General features: G+C 42.1%; 1 long non-coding RNA gene across 1 annotated transcript; it reads left to right on the forward strand.

Annotated features, from left to right (window-relative positions):
- The first annotated feature begins 3,624 nt into the window (after window positions 1-3,624).
- On the forward strand, window positions 3,625-5,622 carry LOC121134689. The gene is made up of 2 exons (XR_005871807.1): window positions 3,625-4,121; window positions 4,748-5,622. It is a non-coding gene; the product is annotated as an uncharacterized LOC121134689 (long non-coding RNA).
- The last annotated feature ends 781 nt before the right edge of the window (window positions 5,623-6,403 follow it).

Here is a 6,403-nt window from a genome sequence, read left to right on the forward strand (position 1 = left end):
TTCAATTCCTTGTATAGCCTAGATATTAGCACACTGTGGATATGTAGTTAGCAGTGTTTTCCCCCACTCTGTAGGCTTTTGCTGGACTAAAAAAGCACATTGTTTTTGTCATATTGGAGGTTTTTAATCTCATGAGGTCATGTTTGTCTATTGTTGTAATGATCAAAAATTTTAGTGATTTTCCCTTCTTCAATTTTCACTATTTTTTAAATATTAGGGGCAAAATGGCTCAGAGCATATGAACTTTTTATCCCTGCTTCTGTTGTCTGATTCTTCACCTACTTAGAAACTTGGATCACTCCCCACACCTCTCTTATTCCTTGATGTTTTGTTTTGAGACAGAGACTCATGATGCCAAAGCTGGCTCCAAATCTACTGTTTACTCCAGGTCTTCCTGCTTCTAATTCTCAAGTGCTAACCACATCTGGGCACTACAGTAATGGATGTTCTTTATTTCCTTTGAAGATTTTCCTGAATATCCCAACTCAGAGGGATCCCTGGAGCCTTCGGGAAATTTTACAGTGGCACCTGGGACTTTATGCCATTATGGTTAAGACTGACTCAAGAAGGTGCTACCCCCCTTGCTTAACAGTTGTACTGCATGAGAACATACCTCTTCCACTTATGTATGTCCCTCTTTATCCAAGAAAGCCGGGTGTGATATTGAACACTTAGCAAAAGCCTAAATATGTTTCAAATGCAGAACTGGTTTAGCAAACTTTCTATTGTATTCATACAGAGGATACTGACTTTTGCAGATGTTAAATAATTTGCCTAAATCCATAGAACAGGTGCATTAGATACCTCAAATTTAAACCTATGTCTCTTTAAGTTTCAGTGTCTGAGAGAATTTTTCAGGGGACCTTAAAAGCTGTTGAGGGGTGAAGCAGGTCTTTATTCATCACTCAACAGCTTTGTGCCTACAAGCTTCCTCCCAGTTTCTCCTAAAGTCATAGGTCCCTTGGTTCAAATCCTGGGTTTGAATGTTCAAGATTCCCAATGCCCATCTCATGAACACACTCACAATGATGAGGTCATATCCTAACTGTGCTCACCAACCTCTGCCACATCTTCCCAGGTACGTCCCCAGGCTTCAGTGAGCCCAGTGGAATCCATAGGATGGGTTCTGAAGTGTAAGTAGATTCCTGCCTCCAAAATCTCTGTTGTCTTGCTTTCCAGTTCCCCGGGTGGCTGGAGAGAGTTCTAGGAAGAGTGGGCAATCAGAGCTGTTTAGCAGGCATAGCCTAATTCTCAGAGCAGAAATGACTTTGGGTAAGGTAAGGGGTTGAGATATCCCCATCTTCTCATCACTTGCCCCTAATAATCTAATGAGTGCACACCTCTGGAAGGAATTCCACTTACCAATGTAGAAATTGCCCTCTGATGGAGATGAAGTAGGAGCTGGGGACATTCCTCATTTGGCAGAGTGTTTGTCTAGCACATATAAAGCCATGGCTTCATTCTAATCACCATATAAACAGGCATGTTGGTACATGAATTCAACCCCAGTGCTGGGGATTATTTGTAGCAGGATCAGGAATTCAAAGTCATTTCTGGATATGTGACAAGTTAGAGGCCAGTTTGAGCTGCACGAAACCCTGCTATAACAATGACAATGATGACGACGACAAAATTAAGTAGTTTTGTCAGAACCTCATAGCTGGTGTAGGACAAGCCTCATCTTCTTTCTAAGACTTAAAATAGTAAAGCCTCAGATCTTATACTGTCAGCCATGATGGCCATCAAGAGGCTCACAGCACAATGCCTAGAGATGTTTTCCATCAGTTAGGAAGCTCCACTATTTTACTGATGAGCAAAGTGACCTGAGATACACATGACAGGTATTGGGTGGGGGAGAAAAGGCAAACATCTTTTCAGCACACATGCACCATCTTCCCTCTTTCATTAAAGGGTAATGATCCATCTTTATCATTTCCATGAACACTTAGGCTAGACCATTCAAGCACAGCGTCTCATGTGGCTACAAAATAAACAGAGCCTCAGTGAGGTACTGGGAAATATAGTCTCGGGCCAAATGTTAAACTGGAGGTAGTTGATAGTGTCAAGAAGGCCTGCAAGCCAGCTTCCATAACAACACCCCCTTCAGGAATATTCAAGTCATCGATTTTGCATTCGTGTAGTTAAGAAAACAGTGTATTTTTTCTATGATACGAAGGAAAGTTAAAGGGATAGCGTAGGGTTTTCATCTGTTTTTCAGGCTTTATTGCTTTACGTAAGCCTCTGAGTTAAACTGGTGGAAGAATGAAACCAAACAAAATTGGACATTATGTGTAGTCCATTGCCACCATTGTTCCTTTCGGTTTATCCTGGTTTAAGCCTCTAGTTCTACGTCTCTATTGCCCAGTTCTTCTCTGTCTTTAAAACTTTGCCAAGGATTCAAGGACCACTTTAGATTTTTTAAATGTGTGTGTATATGTGTGTTCCTGTGAGCACACACACTCAATGTCCATGTGTATTTGTTTCCATGTACATGTGCGTGCACAGTATGTGTGTGTGTGTCTGTGGTGCGTGTGTGTGTGTGTGTGTATGTATGTGTGTGGTGTGTGTGCATGTGTGTGGTGTGTGTATGTGTGTGTATGTTTGGTGTGTGTGTATGTGTGTGCATGTGTGGTGTGTGTGTATGTGTGTGGCGTGTGTATGTGTGTGTATGTTTGGTGTGTGTGTATGTGTGAGCATGTGTGGTGTGTGTGTGGTGTGTGTATGTGTGTCTGGTGTGTGTATGTGTGTGGTGTGTGTGTATGTGTGTGGTGTGTGTGGTGTGTGTATGTGTGTATGTGTGTGGTGTGTTTACATGTGTGTGTGGTGTGTGTCTGTATGTGTGTGGTGTGTGTGTATGTGTATGTGTATGTGTGTGGTGTGTGTGCATGTGTGTGGTGTGTGTATATGTATGTGTGTGGTGTGTGTGTATGTGTGTGGTGTGTGTGTATGTGTGTGGTGTGTGTGTATGTGTGTGGTGTGTGTATATGTGTGTGGTGTGTGTGTGGTGTGTGTATATGTATGTGTGTGTTTGTGTGTGGTGTGTGTTTGTGTGGTGTGTGTGTATGTTGTAGTGTGTGTATGTGTGTGTTGTGTGTGTTTATGTGTGTGTGTGGTGTGTGTGTATGTGTGTGTGTGGTGTGTGTATATGTGTGTTTGTGGTATGTGTGGTGTGTGTGTGTGGTGTGTGTGGTATGTGTGTGGTGTTTGTGGTGTGTGTGGTGTGTGTGTGTGGTGTGTGTATATGTGTGTGTATGGTGTATGTGGTGTGTGTGTGGTGTATGTGGTGTGTGTGTGGTGTATGTGGTGTGTGTGTGTGTGTGTCTGCATGTGAAGCAGCTGTGTATGCACCAGGGACTACGTGGGAAGGTCAGAGAACGAGCTCAGGTGTTGGTCCCCACCCAGTTTGACATAAGGTATTTTTGTGTTATTGTGCTGTATCTTCCAGCCGGCTCACTGACCTGCAAGCCTACAGGGATCTCCTGTCTCCTCCATCTCCCCAAGGAGCACAGGGGTCTCAGATATTGTGTAACATGCCCAGTTTTTATGTGGGGGTACAGAGATTTGAGCTTGGGTTCTCACACATTTGCCTTTACCTATGAAGCCATCTTACTAGACTTGTTTTGGCTCCTTTAAGTTTTGCTCAATGCTAAAATTTTATTAGCTCCTGAATTCTGGAAGAAAATTCTTTAGACAGGATCTTTGGTATTATACTCTCTCCCCTGATACTCTATCCCCATTTTAGCTGGAGATAAAAGATGGTGTAAAGAATTGCATTCTGTATGCTGCCTTTTGCAAACAGCACTAGCCTTATGAAACCTTTGCCTTACAGGTTCCCCTTAAGCTCTGTCTTCCCTCCCAGAAGTTATAACATATGTCACAAATAGAACAAATATCTGCCTTTTCCAGGTTCCATTAACTCCGTGAAAAGGGCTCAGCTAGTGCCTTTATCCTCACCCTCTGAAGTTGAGCTCACTCTTTGCTGATGGTGATATTTGGAACTTGATGGGACACCAGATGTCCTGGCAGCCTTTCGTTAATGTGGAACTCTATGATCAGAAAGCTGAGTGCCTATATTTGCATATGAAACTGTTCTCTATGGCAGTGCTGGGAATATTAAGTGGGTAAGTTCCAGGGAGCTCTGGAGACTTGAGTCCTTAGCAATGATTTAGGAAGACCTGTTGCAAACAACTCCAGTTAAATTAGCAATCTGTGCAGTGGATGGCCTTGATATGGGCCTTAAGAGTATCTCACATCCAGCTAGAACGTATGGCCCTCCATTTCCCTGAGTGCTCTGGGGATGGATAAAAAGAGGATGAAGATTCTACCCTAAGGGAACTTACATTCTAGTTGTCTCAGACCCACACGTAAGAACTTTATAAGGTGACATACGAGCAAGGTGAGAGTGTGAGGCACACTGTTGTGTGAGCACTGCAGGGAACACGTGAGAATAAGATAATGCCGTTGCCTTTTTATACATTACATACCTCTCAATTGAATGCAGCACACATATCATCACTTGTTATAAATAAGCTAGTCGTAACTTTCAAGGCTGAAAATAAGCCAAAGGTTATCTTCTAATGGTACTTTATTAACATACAAAAAATGAAAATCCACTGTTACTTCTTTGCTCGAGAAGTGCAGTGTTTCTTTTTATGTAAGTTTCTCTGAATGCTCTGTGTCTGTTCTTGTTCATAGTTTTGGACAGTTTCTAAGTGACATGATTTCTTTTGTCTTCCATATCTTCCAGCGGCCATATTTTCATGAAAACCCTTCATCTTTTGAAAAGAAATCCAAAGTAATCACAAGAAATATTCAGATGGAACGTTTGTGGCCCACCTAGCCGGATCTACAAATATCAGGCCATCTGAAACCCTCAGCTCTTGTGAAACATCTAGTTGTCAGTTACTGTGCTATACTCTAAAATTGTCTCATTCACAAGCAAGAATGCTGTAACAAGACACAAAAACACAAGGGTCATCATCAAATATAGACAAAAAAAACCAAGTGTAGTGCAAAGTGCTGCTTAGGCTCACCAACCAGCCACCAGGAGTCCTTTGGGAAGATTTTGAAACAGTGGGTGACAAGTCACGAAAGCTGCAGGAATGTCAAGCCCAAAACCTTGGCTACAGAATCGGAGTCTAAAGAAATGACGGTGGCTTACTTTATTCTTTCTCAAGACCCTGATTAGAATACCATAGTGAAGGCACCCAGTTCGGCACTTGTTTCACAAGACTACAGTAGGAACCGAGAGGCAGCAGAGAGAAAAACAAAGTTGAAATAGAACTGAAAAAAAAAAAAAGAATAGAACTGTGAAGACAGGCTTAATCTCTTAAAGATATTTTCCAGGTGGATTGACTGAGCTGTGCAATGTTTCCAAACCCGTAGATAAATCTCCTGGTCAATCCTGGTGTCACCAATGACCCTTAAGATTGGCCCTCCACCTCTGTCATGAAAACATTTCACGGATGCTTTATTCTCTCTTGAAAAGGAGACACACCTAGGTTTTGGAATGTGGGCTTTCCCATTCCAGGCTAAGGGTGAAGTGTGCTATGGTTGGATTAAATCTTTACTGCAGGGATGTTTGAGAATAAAGCCACAGGGTTGTTTTTATTAAATTTAAAATCATGGGTAGCATGTTGAATGTCCTTCATTCTGTCTGTCCCATTGTTTAAATTCATCAAATAGTCACCCTGGAATTATTTCTAACAATTGGGATGACTTCATTTGTGTTTGTTTTCCTTTTCTATTAATACATGACAAACTGTGAAATTTACCATTTGACCATAACCACGCCATGAAATTTGTCATCTCACTCTGTAATTTACATGGAGCCTTAGCTCTAGATACATTTCAGAAAGGATGATTGCTTTCTGTCTGATGCAGAGAACAGAACAAAGGAGGATTGCACACAGCACATAACGGAAGCAATTCGGAACAGACATCAGGAGGGATTTCCATGCCTGTCTCCCCGCCCGCCTTTAAGGCTGCAAAACCCACTGACCTGCACCCACTGCTTCCCAAGGAAGAGGGTGATGGGACAAACCAAGGTCCTGCAGCCCAATCCAAGAAGCAGTGGAATAACATTCTGGGAGAGATTATTTAAAAGCAGAGGTGGTCTGACAAATGGGAATTGGTTGGAGGGGATGTGGTAGGAAATGTATTGTGTAATGTGGGGAGTCATTTGGAAGCAGAGTTTCAGAAGAAAGCTGTCAGAACGGTACAAAAACTTAAAACTTGTTGACAAGCTATTGTTCAAAGGAACCATGAACTTCCCCATTCTCTTTCCACTCCCTCTTCTTTAAAATTGAATTCAAATTGGATTCTTCTATTTGAGATACACACACACACACACACACACACACACACACACACACACAAACATGTCTTCTGAACAATATGTGGT

This window comes from Mesocricetus auratus, unplaced genomic scaffold, assembly GCF_017639785.1.
Source record: "Mesocricetus auratus isolate SY011 unplaced genomic scaffold, BCM_Maur_2.0 Super-Scaffold_100029, whole genome shotgun sequence".
Classification (NCBI taxonomy): Eukaryota; Metazoa; Chordata; class Mammalia; order Rodentia; family Cricetidae; genus Mesocricetus; species Mesocricetus auratus.